Here is a 13,220-nt window from a genome sequence, read left to right on the forward strand (position 1 = left end):
ATTTAGTTCCCAAATGAAGTCATCTATAGAATTTATGTTATCATTAATTTATAAACATGAGCTGTAAATCAGAGGGACAGCTTCACCATTAATCAAAACATCAGACTTAATCCCAGATATGTATTTTGAGCTCAGATTGATCTTTTTAGTAAAAATACTTTCCATAGCAAAATAATAAAACTTGTGAAAGAAGTTTCCCTTAGGTATATATTTTTAAAGATTTGAATTATTGAATAAATCTCAGCAGTGATTCTGTAACTTACAGCACCTTTCCTACTTTCTTGGATACAGCACTAGCAGTTCTTTTAAAAAAGGAAAATTAAAAGAAAATGGTAAAAAGGACTCAGAACACTCTTTCCTGGGGAGGTATCATGGACAGGTACTGCTATGAACTCTGAATGTTGGATATCATCATACTTAGGTGGAATAAACATCTAGAATGAACACAGATACATTCTCCTATTTTTTTATTGAGATAAGATTATTATTAGTTCCAATTAGCCGGGCATGGTGGTGCATGTCTGTAGTCCCAGCTACTCGGGAAGCTGAGGCAGTAGGATTGCTTAAGCCCAGGAGTTTGAGGTTGCTGTGAGCTAGGCTGATACCACGGCACTCACTCTAGCCCAGGCAACACAGTGAGACTCTGTCTTAAAAAAAAAAAAACAAAAAGATTATTATTAGTTCCTAAGAGTTCAATCAATTATGAGGATCTGAGGCTTAACTACTTTAAAAGGCCACAAATTCTACTCATGGAATTTCCTTTTAAAATTGCAATGTAAGTCTTACAACATTCAGGATCCTGTATTTGATGATGAGATTGCTGTGGATTTTGAGGTGTCCAGTGTTATATACAAACATGAAGAACATGCCTTGGGTTTGTTTCTGCTAAAAGGGATTTTTTTTTTTTATTGCTTTTAGCTCTGCTTTTGAACTTCAGAAAATATCCAGTGCCTTTAGCAACAAATTTTTTTTTTTTTTAAAGATAAATCACAAGATTGTTGTCAGCTGGGAAGATGGTGGAGGTAACAGTTTTAAACTCGCCCCTGAACCTCCTAGACAGAGTTACTGGAAGAGAAGCAAACAAAACAAAGCAAAAGGCCCTGGGACAACATATACAGTACCAAAAAAATTAAGTGATAAGGAGTCCTGTGAATCCCAAAATTTGAGCAGTCAGGACAAATCTGCAAGAGCTACTGATCTGCAATCAGTACTGACAGCTATGGAGGACAAGGAGGGACACAGTGGGGAATCTAGGGGAGCTGAGTACAGGAGAACCAACCTTGCAGCTGCAATGGACAGGGTGAGACATCCTCACGTGAGACGATTCACAGTAACGCACGGATCCATGGTAAAGTCCTCAGGAGCTGGAGCACGACAGTCCTGTGAACACCCAAAATTAGGCAAAGCTCCCTTCCAGGACAAAGCCCCACAGTATAGATAAGTGTGAGGAATTAAAATATCAAATACTACTGGAGTCAGTTAAAAAGACCTTTACTATAAGAAAGGGTGGTTCAAGGAAAAATGGGGGAAAGATAGAGAAAAACCTAGGAAATCTCAAGAAATATGAGGCCATATTTTTAGCACTTCACAAAACTGGCATAAGAAGAGCATTAGAGCCATAAATCTAGTAAAAGGATTCAGACCCACTTCTACCTGCTACAAGTTTGGGAAAACAGATTTTCACACCAGAATGACAACAGGAAGGACTGCAGCTCACAGGACAGAGTGACACCCTTAGATGAAGGCATGTCAGAAAGATATGCCTGCAAAACAGAAGAAAACCAGGATCCACTGTTTCAAGAAATGAGAAAAGACATTAAGAAAATGATATAATAGGAATGCTGTAAATCAGAATTAGAAAAACTCAGGAATGGGTTAAACATTTGAAGTAAATGGAAAAGAAATCACTTCAGAAGTGAAGTCTAAACTAGAAGCTACACAAGAGTGATTATACAGCAGATAATATCAGATAAACATAAGTTGCAAAGAATGAAAAAATTAAAAATCAAAAAGAAAAAAGATGAAAAGAATTCAATTGAAAATTACAAACAGAAGACAGGAAAAGAAGACTGAACACACTAAGACAGGCCTCAAATAATATAAACTAAATATATATAATAGTAATATAATCTTAACTATATATAATATAATTTTGTTTCTTATTCTCAGATAGCTGTGTATATAATGTTGCATAAAATATTGACTAATTATATGATATTCTAAAATTTTATTGTTCATGATATCCACAATTCTCACCATGTCAGAGAGGAGGTAAGATTTTAGATAGAAGAGATACATAAAACCCAGTAGCCATAAATTTCAATGGAAAATATCAGTATGAATTAATGAGGTGTTTTTATCTTTTAAAAGTATATTGATTTCCTAACTCTGTCCATTCCAAGGCCTAGAGAGACAACACAGTAGCAACTCGGAGTGGCCAGAAAGTACTCTTGAAATACAATTTCAAACTAAAAGAAACCGGAGCCCTTGGAAGAAAGCAGTGGTTTAGGATGTGTACAAAATGGGCCTTAAACCCTGTCACCCGAGAAAGCAGGAACAAACTTTGGGATCCAACACAGAGGCCCCCACTGGTCAAAGATGGGAAAACCTCAGCATCAGAAAGGATTTTGTCAAAAAATGACAACTAAAAGAAAAAACCTAGCTGGTTACCACTGAAGGATGCTATTTTGAAAACTGGTAAGTACATAAAGAGAAGGAATTAAACACTTCTCCTACTTTTCCCATGTGAACCATACCACAGCACAACCAAATAGCAGATAATGGGAAGCCTATATCCTTACAGAGGCATTCCAGTTAGCAAAGGAAAGAAAATTAGATTACCACCATTTTGCAATTCTTAATGAATTACTGGATCTAGCATCAATAGCTACATATATCACAAAACGAGATAACTGACACGTGTGCCTCCTGAAAACACAACTTTCCGCAGCCTGTGCAACAGCCTCGACCCACCCCACAGCCTCTGGACCAACCATCAATTTCCGGGAAATACAGAGGACTGAGCAGCAGGTCAAACTGGACCACAGAGCTGCGATCCTCAAAAGCCAGACTATGAGAAACCAAATGACCCAGTTTCCCCAATCAATAAATCCCAAATGAAAGCCACAACAAAAAAGATGGATGAGAAATCCACAGATCAAAACAGAAACAAGCAGAATGAAGCCATTATACCAAAGTAAATGATAATGTTTAGGATGCAGGATAGCCTAAGAGGGAGTCACACCAACTCCCATAACTTTGAATGCATGACTAAAACTATGTAGCTTTCAATTTTTTTTAAAATGGAGTCACCAGTCAAAATAAAGAGTGAAACTTAATGACTACATATGCAATCCTAACAATAATTCTTCTGCAGCCTTCTGTAACTTCAGCCATTTCTAAAGTTTAAAAGACACCTCTATGTTGAGACTTACCTGTAAATAAGCAGAACAACCTGACCTAAAATGAATCCAAGGCTTGAGAGTGCAGAATAGGCATATCAGGCTTTACAGCAAAAGATCAGAGTGCCTGTCCTTGTCCCACGCCACTTCCTAACTGACCTCAGGCAAGCGCAACAGGCAAGAAAGTTGACGTTAACCAAGAAGCAAAGGCACTGGGTCAGGCAGTTCTCTGCACAGTCCCCCCTGGAGCCAACTGTCCAGCAGGGAAATAGTTACGACTGTGACTGATGTTGGGAAAAAAGCACAGAACGCTGAGACGTGAGCCACTGCGATGGGGGGAAATATGACACAGCTCTCAGAGGGGACGAGGCAGAGGACACACGGGGAACCCCTCCTGAGCACTTAACCTCCGATTTTCTTCCTTTCTTTTCATCTATCTTTAGATGACACTAATAAAACTAAGACTATTTACTAGGTAAAATAAATTTATTGATATTTAATTAGGAACTATGGACCTCACAACATGAAGGAAAATAAGCCTTGGCATCATTTAAGGCTATACCGATGAAGCAAGGAGAGAAAGGAACACTTAATGACAAGCTGCGATACAAAAGGAGAAGGTGTAGCATCCTGTTTAACAACCTTCGCATCTTTTGTCACAGTTTAACTTGCGCACACACGTACACACATAAGTGTTGCGATAATCCAACAGACGTCTGCACCCGGCACTGTGGGGTTAATTCTCTGACTCCCACACAGCAGGTGGTCACAATCTAACAGCAATATTTACTAGGAGAGTCTGACAGCTTCCTAGGGAACATCCCTAGAGCTTCTAGAAGGATGCTACACGTGAGATCTAGAAAGATGCTACACGTGAGAAAAACGAATAGTCTGAAAAACTGAAATGTTTCAGTCAAGCTTACATGATTTTAATTTTTAAAAACAAATCCAAAGAACAGTATTTTATTTCAGCGGTCTTCTATGAGCAATTTGATATACAAAAACTGTTTTCTTAAAAGTCTCAATCATAAGAAAATACTTTTTATTCTTTGAGATTTCTTTAAATGTTTTTATTATCAACATCACCTCTCTGTAATTTGTATTTAGCTACCACACCTCAAATTATTTGCTTTAATTAAAACTATAATAATTAAAACAATGTACTATTTATTTTATTCTTACTTTTCATACAGTATTATTTTGTTCCTTCCACTAACCTACAGGAGCTAAGAGTTGAACATGGTCAGCGTCAAAGTATTCTGAGGGTGAGTGTAGAGTCAGAGCCACACAGAGCCTGAACACTTTCTCCATCTTCTGTTCCTTCCCTTGCAGGTAATTTTATGATCTTCTTCACCAGAATACAGGGAAGGGACAAAAATATATGGAATTCAATTTTGTTACTTATTAACAAAAGCCAACAAAAAGTGTTTAAGTGAGCTTTTGTAAATTATCTGTTTCCATTTTTACAAATAGCATTTAAAGAATATGGAGAAATAGGTATAAAGAAATTTTATCTAAATTAACAGCAACAACAAAAAAACCAACCTCCAAACATTTAAAAAGATAAATTTGACTTTTTTTTTTTTGGAGACAGAGTCTCACTCTGCTGCCCGGGCTAGAGTGCCATGGCATCAGCCTAGCTCACAGCAACCTCAAACTCCTGGGCTCAAACAATCCTCCTGCCTCAGCCTCCCAAGTAGCTGGGACTACAGGCATGCGCCACCGTGTCCGGCTAATTTTTTCTATATATATATTTAGCTGTCCATATAATTTCTTTCTATTTTTAGTAGAGACAGGTCTTGCTCTTGCTGAGGCTGGTCTCAAACTCCTGAGCTCAAACAATCTGCCCACCTCGGCCTCCCAGAGTGCTAGGATAAATTTGGCTTTATTCCTTTAAAAATACCCAGAGAAACAAAATAAAACCAAGTTCTTATTTTAAGACATCCTTATAATTAGTATATAACAAGTAAATAGAAGAGTCATGAATTAGTTTGATTTTTTTTTTTTGTATCCTGAATCTTTGTGTACCAATATAAATAGCATTACAAACTGGGGTGGGGAGGAAATTTCTTTTTAAAAACTGAGTGGTTTGGCCAGGCGCAGTGGCTCATGCCTGTAATCCCAGCACTCTGGGAGGCCAAGGCGAGTGGATTGTTTGAGCTCAGGAGTTCGAGACCAGCCTGAGCAAGAGCGAGACCCGTCTCTACTAAAATAGAAGGAAATCATATGGACAGCTAAAAATATATATAGAAAAATTAGCCGGGCATGGTGGTGCATGCCTGTAGTCCCAGCTACTTGGGAGGCTGAGGCAGAAGGATTGCTTTGAGCCCAGGAGTTTGAGGTTGCTGTGAGCTAGGCTGATGCCACGGCACTCTAGCCTGGGCAGCAGAGTGAGACTCTGTCTCAAAAAACAAAAAAACCAAAACCGAGTGGTTTATTTAATAATTTCTAAAATATAGCATGAAATTGTTAAAAATGCTGTCAGTGGGCTATGACCTAATACAATTTTGCTTTGTTTTCTTTTGAGGGTCTTTGAGGGGCTCTGTGGCCCCGGTTAGAGTACAGTGCCATCATCATAGCTCACTGCAGCCTCCAACTCCTGGGCTAAGGTGATATCCTCCTGCCTCAGCCTCCCAAAGTGCTAGTATTACAAGCGTGAGCACACAGCCAAGATGTTATTTACTTACTGCACATACCATGCTTGTCCTGTATTACAATGAGTAATGAACAGTATACTATTTTTAGACAGCTTCACTACATAAAAGCAAATGATTAACTAAAATCCATTTTAATAAAAGACCTAAATAAAGTTACCAAGAGTTAAAAATTCTGATAACTGCAAAACTATTATAAATAGTACATACTGATATTTTACTTATCTAATATTTATTTTATAAACACAAGTTGCTTGTGTATGTTTCTATATTTGTTTTTCTAACAACTATATACTCCTGCAAAGAAAGTGACTTCAGTCCTTTGTAATATATGTTGATTAGCATAATAAAGTATTTTTGGACTTTTCCCCCAAGATCTCACATGAAATTTTACAAGGATTTTTTTGTTTGTTTGTTTAAATTTACTTACTTGGTAATACAGTCAATGTTGGCAATTTGCTTCTGGTTCCGTATAATCTCAATGGCTGCCCAAAGATGCTGGATAGCTTTTGTATCCGCCTGTCATCTTTTTGTTAAACGTGCCATGAGCTGTTTACTTCTTTAGCTGTAATAATACATAAAAACATAAGGGAAAAAAAGATTACAAATTGAATTATTATTAACACAAGCGAGTAACATCATCAGTGCCTCTTGACTACTGATCATACCAAGGTAGCAGGTAGCTCTGCCAACTTTCTGCCTCATTCCCTACCATCCACCTCACCACTTTCTTCATACAAGTTACCATTTGCTTCGTTACTTCATAAAAAGTGAGTCTAAAAATGAAAGGGTTAAGGTTTTCCCAAGGAGAACAAATGGCTACCTTATGTCAACATGTTTTTTTAAATAAATTTAAGTTTTATTCTAATGCACAGAAATATTACAAGACATTTATCAATAATGCATTGTTTGTAATTTGATCAATAGAAAATGGAATTTAAATGCCCTAATTGTTTGTACTTTGGTTTATTATAATCATGGCTTAAAAAACCCAATTGTATATGCATATATTGATAAATGAAAGCATTTCAATAAAATAAAACCATGAACAGAAAATGCAAAGAGTATTAATAGTTACTTCTGGGGTAAGATGGGAAAAGCTGGCAAACAGGATACCAGAGGGCCACAAATTATTAGGAACAATCATATTCTTGAATAGATGTTAGTTTCAGGGGTATTTATTACATTATTAAGAAACAACATTGCTATTTTATTCAAATTTCAGTATTCTGGATTAACAGAAAAAATTGTATCTGTACTGGACATGTACAGACTTTCTTCTCTTGTCATTATTCCCTAAACCATGTAACAACTATTTGCATAACATTTACATTGCATTAGGTATTATAGGTATTATAAGTAATCTAGATATGATTTAAAGTAGATAAGAGGATGTGCATAGGTTATATGCAAATACTACACCATTTTATATCAGGGACTTGAGCATCCATGGATTTTGGTACCTATAGGAGGTCCTGGACCGAATCCCCCACTAAGGAACAAGGGACAAATGTATATGTATGTATGTATGTATACATGCACACACATACATACATATACACATAAACACAAAGATGAGTATACCAGCAGCAATGAGCATACCAGACATCCAGACTTTGGTTTCTAAATACTATTCTCCTCAAAAGGAACCAGAGAAATGGCTAATTTCAGGGCTCAGGCAGGGAAAGTATTGAATAAGCCTAGAACATCATGTGCCATAAAGTATGGAAATTCCCAAAAGATCATGGAGATATGTCAAAATGACACTGGAGCTAACCAAGGGGCTCCCACTGGCTAAATCTGGGACAATTTGAACATCAAAGAAATGATATAATGAGAGCAGTTGTCTATAACCCATTGAATAAAATAGGAACCTAGGAGCCCATACTGATATCAATTAATAAATAAATGGGGGGTGGATACAGAGGCAGGAAAGCTTTCCCTTACAATACAAGGTCAACTAATAAATGTAGAACGATGATGGAAGGGATGATTACCATTTGGTAACCCTTATAATAATTGTTTTGGTCAAGGAGCAAAACTGGATACTAATATAAATGGGTGAAAGTGTGATCAGGAACAGGATTTTTACATAGTCTCAAAATATCTCCAGACAATATTTATTCATTAACTTTCCATTGCAAAGTCTGGCAGATTATCATCTTACCAAATGATAAAAGTAAATGTCATCAGCAATGGGACAAATCAACATCATGTGCCTTCTGATAGGATGCATTGAGAAGAACACAGCATCACTTCTGTGGTATTCCTGCCAAAAATGTATGTCCTGAGTACATTGGTGGTATAGTGGTGAGCACAGCTGCCTTTCAAAATGCATGTCCTAAATCCAGTCATGAGGAAACATCAGGCAAACACATACTGATAGACATTCTGCAAAGTAATTGGCCTGTCCTCTCCAAAATATCAAGGTCATGAAAGGAAGGAGAGACTCAGAACTGTTCAAGATAGAAGGAAACTAATGAGACATGACAGTTAAATGCAACATGTGATCCTATATTGGATCCTGGATCTATAAAAGACTTTATTGGAGAAAATCAGTAAAATTTGAATGAGGTTTGTGGATTAGAATGTGCTATTGTATTAATTTCCTGATTTTGATGGGCATAATGTGATTCATGTAGAAAAGTGTCTCTATTTTTTAGGAAACAGACATTGAAGTATTGAGGGGTCCTGTGACATCATATCTGTGACTTACTGTCAAATGGTTCCAAAAAAAATGACTTGTATCTACAGAGAAAGAGAGAGTGATAAGGCAGATATGGTAAATTTCTAACAACTGGGAAATCAGGCTGAGGGAACACAGGATATCTTTGTACTGTTCTTGAAACTGTTTTGAAGAGTTTAATTATTTCCACTTTAACAGTTTTGAAATATTTTTAATAACCCTATTGTAACATCCCCTTCAGCAATTTAATTCAAGATCAGTATAAAATAAGAGCATGAAGCTAATAAGAAATAAGTCATGCACAAAGGAAGAGAATTTATAAAGATAAATAGATAAGAGTTACTAAATATATTAAGACCTATGAATCTTGGATGCTATTTTTTAATTACATACTAAATTTTACTGTTAAAGAGCCATGGGGGGCCAGAAAAGTCCTAAGAGGTCTTTTCTTCATATATTTTTATATTAGGATCAAGAATAAAGTACAATGATCCCAAGAGGATTATGTATCAGAGAGTTCTTCTGGAGTTAACTCATATAAGGTTTTTATTTTATTTCGTCATAAAACAAGTCAAGCAAAAAAAAGCCTAGCTCTCTTTTTCTGCTGTGACAATGTGTCTGGTTGTCATCTGTGGCATATGTATCACACTCTGTAAACCTGTATCTTGCTCTTGCCCTATAATCCTATCTTTGTCTCCTCAATAAACCTCATTTCCATGCTTGCCTTACAAAAAAAAAAAAAAAAAAAAAGCCTAGAGAAAACATCACCAGGACTTAATTTTGGACGGGGAACGAGGGAGAGGCAAGTCTCAAGGACAAAGCTTCCATTTCTGGCTTACACGGGGTACTGAAGTAAGGACTGTGGGATGAAGACTAAGTTTGCAGAAGGCAGTGGTGTGTGCGTGTGTGTGCTGAGTTCAGTTTGGGGCAGACCAAGTTCAGATGCCTTTTAGAAATCCAAGGGAAGATGCCAAGCAGCTATGTGGAGATACAGCTGGGGAGTTCAGGAGAGCACATGCTGAAGATCTGTGAGACACCCAAGAATAGTAACCAAAACCATAACTGCAGATTTGACTTCCCTAGGATAGAATATGGCAGAAAGAGACCTAGGCCCCAAGAACTAAGAGCAAATCCAGGAGAGCTATCCTATAGAAATCCAGTGAAGATAGGGTTTCAAAAAGTGCAGAGTATCACTGAAAAGTCAAAAAGCAAAAGGAACTGAAAAGTCCACTAGATTTAGCAAACTGTTGGTCACTGGTGACTTTAGCAAGAGTAATATTATTTTGTTGAAATAATATTGTTCCAAATCAGATCAGGGTGGGTGAAGGAGTGAGTGACAGGTGGTGAAACTGAAACAGAAATAGAGCTCTTCCCAGAAGACAGACTGAACAAAGGGAGGAGGCAGATGGAAAAGACCTGGAAAGAGATGAGAAGGCACAGGAAGGTCTATGGTTATGCAAATTTTATCCTCATTTTAATTCAAATACGTACATATGATTTTTCAAAAATCAAACAATCCCAAACCCTGTACCTCTATTGCTGCTACCCTACGGCAATCCCTGCCCTCTATTTTAGTTTTGTTTTTTGGTACTTACCTCTGTATTTATAAGCCCTACCCTTACCTACTGACGTCCTACCTCAAGTCAATTAATCTCTTCCACATACACCCACCCCCAACAAAAATGCACATACACTATCCTTCCTCTTATCTTCTCAATAAAGTCATACCCGACTTTCTAATTAAACCAGCATTCACTGTTTTTATTTATCATTTATTTATTTATTTATTTATTGACAGAGTCTCGCTTTGTTGCCCGGGCTAGAGTGAGTGCCCTGGCGTCAGCCTAGCTCACAGCAATCTCCAACTCCTGGGCTTAAGCGATCCTACTGCCTCAGCCTCCCGAGCAGCTGGGACTACAGGCATGCGCCACCATGCCCAGCTAATTTTTATATATATACTTTTAGTTGGCCAGATCATTTATTTCTATTTTTAGTAGAGATGGGGGTCTCGCTCTTGCTCAGGCCGGTCTCGAACTCCTGACCTTGAGTGATCCACCTGCCTCGGCCTCCCAGAGGGCTGGGATTACAGGCGTGAGCCACCGCACCCGGCCCAGCATTCACTGTTTTAATTACCAGGACTACGTGCTGACACTCACAACTGTTCTGAACCCTTATCGCATCTCCAGTGCTCCAAGACCCAGTCAAGACATTTCCCCAGACACAGAGCAGGGCAACTGTGGGCTCATCTCCTCTATTTACTTCCTCTCGGGACTGCAGTCTTATACTGCCTATTGCCCAGTGCTGGAAAACAATAGCCTCGTGTATTTTACCCAGTTTCATCATGGAGGGTGGGAATGTAAGTCCATTAGCAGTTGCTCTGCCATGGCCAGAAGTAGAAGTCTAGACTGTCTCCTAGTACCCCTGTTTCTAGAAGGGCATCACCCACTTTCAAGACAGTCTAAATGAGAACTGTTCTCATTTGCCCTTTTCAGAAAACACACCTCAAGGCTTTTGCAGTATAGAAAATGGTAGCGAGCTGGCTGCAGGTGCTAGGGAAGGACTCTGCGCATGTAACTACCACAGACTGGGAGAAATCACCCCATTCTCAGCCCCTTCACTTCCCCACCCCCAGAGGGACCTGGTGCCTCTAATTCTTGAGATTTCCATGGTTTTGAGGCTCAAACTGGCATGTTCCTTGACCTTCCCTCTCAGGCACTTACCTTTCCTGCTAAATCAAAAGACACTTCCACCACTTTCTTTCCAGTTTCCAAAATGTCATCTTTTCTACACTCTAGTCTATCTCATTCTTTTTGTCTCTATATATGGATTCACACACACACACACACACACACACCAACACTCATTTCAATAGGGTTTCAGGAAAGAATGCACATTCAGTTAATCATGTTTCAACAAAGGATTCATTTCAAATACTAAAGGCTTCAAAATGCTTGAGATCCTATAAAAAGATTCAGTTGAGAGGATGAGGTTGACTATATAAGAGAGGAAAGACATACATAAACTTTTTTTAAAGCCAGAAGATCAAATTCAAGCCAGAGAAAACATAGTTTTTAATAAGAACAAAAAAAGTATATCACATGCAAATTAATAACTTTGGCCATATTTGAAAAAATTTATTAATATTTATAAATCTAAAGAATCCTAAGGAAAATAATTATCTTCTCCTAAATAGAAATTCAGGAATATGCCATAAAATTATTGAAATCGATATAAAAGAATAGTGAAAAGAAAGTATTCAATTTTCTCCTGCTTAATCATAAAGAGTGGAGAACTATAAAGGGCTTCTCTGTTAGCCTCAAGTATTTGATGCATAAAAATGTCCTATGTACCTATACAACCTGCACTGTACCTGCCAGAGCACAGCACAGTTCCCATAAGAGTTAGTTTGTTTTGACACTTTCTTTACATTCTGTGGGACAGAGACCCTACACCATTCAGCATGGGATCCAAGCTTAACATGGAAAAGTCTGAATTTAATAATTCCAAAACACTGTACAACACTGTATCCTGGGGAAGCAAATAAATCTATATAAACAGAAATTTTGGGTGCAGATTGCATAATTCAAATTTTTGCTTTCTTTCTTTTTTTTTGAAACAGAGTCTCACTATGTGGCCTGGGCCAGTGTACAGTGGTGTCATCACAGCCCACTGCAACCTCAGACTACTGGCCTCCAGCGATTCTCCTGCCCCAGCCTCCTGAGTCGCTGGGACTACAGGCGTGTACCACTACACCTGGCTAATTTTTCTATTTTTTGTAGAGACAGGATCTCGCTCTTTCTCAGGATGGTCTTGAACTCCTGGCCTCAAACAATTCTCCCACCTCAGCCTCCCAGAGTGCAAAGATTACAGGTGTGAGCCAAATTTTTGCATTCTGAACATGTCAAAAACACTATCACATACAAAAATGACCTAAAGCAGTTTGCTGTCTACACATTTCTCCATAAAAATGGAAGTCTACAAAAAATCATAAATTATGGAAGAGATTTGAGTTGTAATAGCTTATCAACAATTTACTACATTAAAAAGATGAGTATATCACGTTAATCTAAAAATTTTAGAACTACATTATGAAACCTAGGCTGTTAGTTTCTCTACTTGCTATAAATTATTTTGGTTTTATCCAAAGTGGGTTATGTGTCCAAACCTAACAAATATTAAGTTACAAACTTCCTCCATTAAAAATTCTAATATTTTACACTTCTAATAGAAAGCAGCCTATAAGTATATAAAGCTAAAATTTCAAAATGTAAAAATTTCTTTATTCACAGGAAGGAAAAACTCTTTCATAAGGAAGAATGTCATTTACAAGCAAAAGGGAGTAATAATTATTAGTGACTATTCATTTCTGCAGGGACAGAAAGAACTAGAAGGAAGTTAAAAGGTGTTTTTTTTTTACATCTTGTCATGTAAAATTATGATTAAATATAACATAAATATCTCCCTATTCAGCAAAGATAA

The 13,220-nt window shown here is 37.6% G+C and overlaps 2 long non-coding RNA genes across 11 annotated transcripts in view; one reads left to right on the forward strand and one right to left on the reverse strand.

Moving 5' to 3' along the window:
- Positions 1 to 13,220, forward strand: part of LOC123630843 — a 67,164-nt gene that overhangs the window by 46,415 nt on the left and 7,529 nt on the right. Inside the window, exons 6-7 of one of the 8 annotated variants that reach the window (XR_006732779.1) lie at positions 3,906 to 4,021; positions 4,625 to 4,925. The exons of 2 other annotated variants lie outside the window; for them this stretch is intronic. This is a non-coding gene — a long non-coding RNA (uncharacterized LOC123630843). Of the gene's footprint in view, positions 1 to 918; positions 959 to 982; positions 1,426 to 3,905; positions 4,022 to 4,624; positions 4,926 to 7,280; positions 7,298 to 12,360; positions 12,383 to 13,220 lie in introns of those variants that run through there. 5 more of the 8 variants (XR_006732788.1, XR_006732787.1, XR_006732785.1 and 2 more) reach the window with 5 other exon arrangements.
- The window catches only part of LOC123630842, a 30,919-nt gene that overhangs the window by 513 nt on the left and 17,186 nt on the right, over positions 1 to 13,220 (reverse strand). The window contains exons 2-4 of one of the 3 annotated variants that reach the window (XR_006732775.1): positions 6,486 to 6,620; positions 1,280 to 1,380; positions 618 to 643 (exon numbers count right to left, since the gene is read on the reverse strand). This is a non-coding gene — a long non-coding RNA (uncharacterized LOC123630842). Of the gene's footprint in view, positions 1 to 617; positions 648 to 1,279; positions 1,381 to 6,485; positions 6,621 to 13,220 lie in introns of all 3 variants that reach the window. The other 2 variants (XR_006732774.1, XR_006732773.1) reach the window with 2 other exon arrangements.

Source organism: Lemur catta, chromosome 1, assembly GCF_020740605.2.
Source record: "Lemur catta isolate mLemCat1 chromosome 1, mLemCat1.pri, whole genome shotgun sequence".
Lineage (NCBI taxonomy): Eukaryota > Metazoa > Chordata > Mammalia > Primates > Lemuridae > Lemur > Lemur catta.